General features: G+C 39.8%; 1 long non-coding RNA gene across 1 annotated transcript; it reads left to right on the forward strand.

The window, feature by feature from the left end:
- The first annotated feature begins 811 nt into the window (after nt 1–811).
- LOC133266737 (uncharacterized) lies at nt 812–3,993 on the forward strand. Its single transcript, XR_009742498.1, has 3 exons — nt 812–907; nt 1,937–1,981; nt 3,935–3,993. It is a non-coding gene; the product is annotated as an uncharacterized LOC133266737 (long non-coding RNA).
- Nucleotides 3,994–5,974: the final 1,981 nt, after the last annotated feature.

Below are 5,974 nucleotides of genomic sequence, written 5' to 3' on the forward strand. Positions count from 1 at the left end.
TGGATTTTTTTCTTAGACTATCATAAAAAGCAACTGCTGAGCAGAATTTATTAAACAATGCCACCAAATTAATGTAGTAGTTTAGAGCAATCACAGCAAACTATTGAAAAATAACACAACCATCAATTTTTCCACTGTGACTTAACTTTAGCGACACAGTTCATAAGAGATTTATTTATTTTGACTTTTTTTACAACACTGATAACATGTCCATTGATTTCACATGGAGATGTCAACGCAACAGATATTACAAACATCCCAAAGCACTTACTAGAAATAAATTAAAATTCTTAACTGCATCACTGTCATCTTTAACTTATATCTTGGAAAACTCTGAAGTCAGAGTAAGATTAGAGCTTCTGGTCACAGTCAGTAATACTTCTACTGGTTTTAAAAATGATGTTATTGTTGTCTGTTAAGGTCCAGGATGTGAACAAATTGAGTATCTGTCAGCCTAGAACATAGACATATCTGTCCTTACAATTAAGTGGTACTGACTTTGTTACACACACACACACACACACACACACACACACACACATTTTTATACATATATTTCCCTCTTGATTCTGGAATTTCTTCAAGGTCTATTTTTCTTTTTTTAAACTGTTTTGCGTTCCAGCACAGGTTCTGAGTGCTCTCTTTGTGTTATGCTCATTTTGGCAACTCACAATTCTCTCCCCAAAAAAAATCTCTGACTGTCTCATTTCACACTTCAAAAGCTTCCTTGATTTTCTCTCATTCCTGAAGCTTTTTGCTCAGTTTTTTTTTTTTTTCTCCAGAAGTGTAGCTCTGTTTGCTGTCCATTTTATGGAACAAGTCTTCTTATTCTTCAGAAATATAGGTGGATAATCTCGGAACTTCTCCCAGACTCCTGTGTTCTGTTGTGTTCTTCATTTGCTTTGATGTAAGCAAACTCAGCAAACTTTAAGCTTACTTCTTTTGTCACTTCTGTCACTGGTGCACAAAGGGTTTCCACCTGGCTGATTTCTCTAGTTTGACCAGTATCACTCTTGGTGTGAGGCTGCTGCCGGCAGCAGTGGGCATACCTGGAGGCTGAGTATGACAACTTGTCATGTGCTGAAACCAGGACACAGACCTGGGGTGGCTTTTTTTTGTCATTGCTTTTTTTTTGTTTGTTTTTTTATTTTGAAGGTAACTATCCCATTCCAATATGCGCTTCCTTGTTTCAGTGTCATTTTGTCTTGTTTTACTGAGTATGGTTCTCCTGCCTACCTCTGATGTGATAGAATCAGTCTACGTTGTCTTAACTCCTTACAGTCTTGTATATTTAGCCTATTTAGGTGCCTAACTTGCTTTTAGGGCCTATTTTTCATCTTCATAATTTATTTATCTTACCTTATGCTGTCATATCTTTGTGGTACTTACGTAATTTGGTTTATACAAACCGGTAGTTAGAATGATATTGCATTCTTCCCTCTGTGTTTAAGAACAGGAACCCTAATATCTTCTGGAAACACTGTACCCACTCTTCATGTTGACACATGGCTGCTGCCATTTTTATTTTGTCTTCATGCATTTGGTAGCAGTTGTAATCCCACATATTGTCTGCATGTTTATGTTCTGAAATACCTAACAGCTTCATCATATTAATTTTGTCATTTTGCAAGATTTATGTCCAGGCAGCCAGGTTTTGCAAAAGATAATACTGCTGGATTCTTCCAGAAGTCAAAATGTTGCTCTTAAACTTGCAGTGCCTGAAATGGTTAGCATAGCTCTACAAGCTCATAGTAATCTACTTCATGTAGTGATAATAATTTGCCCCCTTCTAGAAATTAAAAGAAAAATGTAGGAAAGTATGGTTATATTTATAAACCACTCACTATATTACTGACTCTGCATTCTGTAAGTAAGTGAGGTCATGAACTAAAGAAAAAAAAATAAATTACTCAAGGTCTTTATTTACTTTTTACAGTGGATTATAGGCAGATGGACTACAGAGAAATAACACTATATGCTGGTAAGATTCAGCTAAGACACAATTTCTTCTAAAATCTGCCATAACAGTTTAAAAATTCTGGGTCTTAATTGCGTGCTATATATAATTTCACTTTTTCTCCCAATCTAAAAACATGCAGTCCAATTGTAGCAGAAAATATAAGACAACAGATGTGAAATGAAATTCAATTATTCTATCATGCAAGTATTTTCCCTAAAACAAATTAAAAAAATTAACATAAATCATGAAGAAAAATAAATATTCAAATTATATTTTTTCCCAGATCTACCTGTGTCGTGGTTTAAACCCAGTCAGCCATGCAGCCTGCTCGCTACTCCCCACCTTCCTCCTGCCCTGCTCCCAGAGGGATGGGAAGGAGAATCGAAAAAATGTAACTCCCCCGGCTTGAGATAAGAACAGTCCAGTAACTAAGGTATAACACAAACCACTACGGCTGCCACCAATAATAATAATGATAAGGGAAATAACAAGGGAAGAGAATACAACCACTCACCACCCGCTGACCGATACCCAGTGTTGTGGTTTAAACCCAGTCAGACAGCTCGTTCACTCACTTTCCCCCCTTCTTGCCCTCCCCCTATTCCCGGAGGGACGGAGAGGAGAATCGAAAAGAATGCAACTCCCATGGGTTGAGATAAGAACAGTTTAGTAACTAAGGCATAACACAAATCACTACTGCTACCACCAATGATAATAATGATAAAGGAAATAACAAGGGAAGAGAATACAACACCTTACCACCAGCCGAACGATAACTCGCCCTCTCAGCCTGACCAAACACTGAGCGATACCTCCTCCAGCCCTGCAGTCTCCCAGCCCTTCCAGCTAACTCCCAGTTACATCCTGGGCATGACGTGCTGTGGCATGGAATACCTCTTTGGTCAGTTTGGGTCAGGTGTCCTGTCTCTGCTTCCTCCCGGCTTCCCCTCCTCCCTGGCAGAGCATGAGCCTCACAAAGTCCTTGGCCAAACCAAAACATCCTTGTTATCAGCTCTGTTCCCAGGCCAAAAGTCAAAACACTGCACTGCACCAGCTACCAAGAAGGAGAAAAATGACTGCTACTGCTGAACCCAGGACACCCAGCCTGACCAAGCAGTGATCTCAGCCCTTCCAGTTAACTGCCCACAGTTTATACAGTGGGCATGATGTCCTGTGGTACGGAATACCTCCTTGGCTAGTTTGGGTCAGGTGTCCTGTCTCTGCTTCCTCCTGGCTTCCCCTCCTCCCTGGCAGAGCATGAGACTCAGAAAGTCCTTGGTCAGAGTAAACATTACTAAGCAGCAAGTAAAAACATCGGTGTTTTCAGCACTGTTCCCAGGCTGCAAGTCAAAACCACAGCACTGCACCAGCTACTAAGAAGGAGAAAAATGACTGCTATTGCTGAACTCAGGAGAGCCTGAACCTAGGAATTCAGGACTAATAGTATGCTCCTTAATCAGAAAAACACAGCACCAGGAAGTTTATGCTGTATTTGTACTTCAAAAATTGAAATGGTGTTAAATGTACCTCTTCACATTTCCCATGGATTCTTTGAAATCACTATTATAGAATCATAGGACCACAGAATGATTCAGGTTGGAAAGGACCTTAAAGCTCATCTAGTTCCAACCCCCCTGAAGAGATGATACCTTCCACTAGACCAGGTTGCTCAAAGCCCCATCTAACTTGGCTTGAACAATTCCAGAGGTGGGACACGCACAGCTTCTCTGGGCAACCTGTTCTAGTGTCTCACCCCCTTCACAGTAAAGAATTTATTCCTGATGTCTAACCTAAATCTCCCCTCTTTCAACTTAAAGCCATTGCCCCTTGTCCTATCACTACATGCTCTTGTAAAAAGTCCCTCCCCATATTTCTTGTAGCCCCCCTTTAGATTCTGGAAGATTTATAGGGTCTTCCCTGAGCCTTCTCTTCTCCAGGCTGAACAAGTTCAACTCTCTTAACCTGTCTTCATAGGAAAAGTGCTTCAGCACTCTGATCATCTTTTTGGACCTCCTCTGGACTCACTTGAGCAGTTCTACATCTCTTGTGTTGGGGACACCAGAACTGTACGTAGTACTCCAGGTGGGGTCTCATGAGAGCAGAGTAGAGGGGCAGGATCACGTCCTTCAACCTTCTGGTCACGCTTCTTTTGATGCAGCACAGGATACAGTTGGCTTCCTGGGCTGTGAGCATACAAAGCAGGCTCATGTTAGGCTTAGTCAATATACTCATGTCGTTCTCCTCAGGGCTGCTCTGAGTCCATTCTCCTCCCTGCCTGTACTTACGCTTTGGATTCTGCCAACCCACATGAAGGACCTTGCACATGGCCTTGTTGAAGTTCATGAGGTTTGTGCTGGCCCACCTCTCAAGATCCTGTCAAGGTCCCTCTGGATGACATCTCTTCCTTCCAGTGTGTTGACTGCAACACACAGTTTGGTGTCATTGGCAGACTTGCTGATGGTGCACTCAATCCCACTGCCCATGTCACTGACAAAGATGTTGAGCAATGTTGGTCCCAATACTGACCCCTGAGTGATACCACTCGTCCCTGGTGTCCACTTGGACATTGAACCATTGACCACAGCTCTCTGATTGTGACCAAATGAAAAATTATATTGGATCCTTTTCTGTGTGTTTCTGATATTTCATATTTTCTCATAAATCTAATGTAAAAATTTCATATACTGGGATTATATCTGCAGTCTAACAGTAGAGGATTTAAAGAAAATGTGTGAGTTTGAAAATTTATCAACACACATTGTATTTCAGATCTTCTTATCTACCATTCCAAGTAAAAGATGTTCAATTGGACTGTTCCTCCTTCAGAGTAAGACCTTTTAATTTCCATTATTCCTTAATCCTGAATTGAAATTTAGTTCTGCTTTTACATTTATTTTCCCTTTTGTTGGCTTACTTAGCTTTATACACCCTCCCTATTCCTATAGTCATAAGCACAAAGACTGTTTTTGCAACAGTATTGAAAAACTCTGATTTCCACTTATTTGAATACTTCATTTTGGCATAACATGAGGCACTGTCCCAGAAGCAAGAATTCTGTGCTGCTTCCATACCCAAGTTTTTTCTGTGGCAATGAAGACTTCTCTGCATCCAAGATATTATTAAACTGCCAGACTGTTGTTTTTTTAGAGCCAGAATTGAGTAAATGCACTTGATTGAAATAAATTAAGTTGTTTGAACATGCCTAAAGCGATAGTACAAATATGTCACAGTTTTTGTGCCTCTTAATGTGAGTCTAACTGAATCCATTGGGCAAAGCATTTTCAAAGGCATCTGTGCTTCATTCATTCATGCGCAGTTAAAAAGACAGGGAATTATTGTAGGGTATTTTCATTACAGTCTAGATATGAAATTCTTTTTGTGGTTACTGTGCACCTTGAAAATTGTATTCTGCATAGGTTCATCACTAGTCATCCTCTTTGATATGCAGCTACCAAGAGGAAAACATCAGAGAATTTTTCATATTATCCTGGACTTGATTTCTTCAGTACTTTTAAGAAATTTTAACTGAAAGCATTTAGTTGGTATGGGGTTTTACAAAAAGTGCATATTTTACTATTTCTGATGGCTTTTTCACAATGCCAGTGCAAAGAAATTCACCTAAAAAGTGATTTATATGTTTACTAAAGTGCTTTTTCATTGGCTGAAAGTAATTGTATACCAAAGGATATTAATTGAACATGGCTGTTGGCATCAGCCATTCCCACTGAACTATGGTTTAAAACAGTTAAACTGAAACAGCATCAGCCATTCCCCCTGAACTATGGTTTAAAACAGTTAAACTGAAACCCTTCAATAGAGCATGATGAGACTGGTAATGAATGTGAGGCATCCATTTTATTAGTTTCAGTTTAAGGGGAGACATTAACAGCAAACATTTCTGACAATAACCATTTAGGATTTAAGGCAGAAGGAAAGGAAGATATCCCTGACTATTAGAGGCAAGTTCAATATGTAACCTCTTTCTAAGCCTCTTGAGCTTGGTGTTAAATGCAG

This window comes from Pezoporus flaviventris, unplaced genomic scaffold, assembly GCF_033815535.1.
Source record: "Pezoporus flaviventris isolate CSIRO_AGI_PZ_B2104156 unplaced genomic scaffold, CSIRO_AGI_Pfla_v1 ptg000007l, whole genome shotgun sequence".
NCBI lineage: Eukaryota > Metazoa > Chordata > Aves > Psittaciformes > Psittacidae > Pezoporus > Pezoporus flaviventris.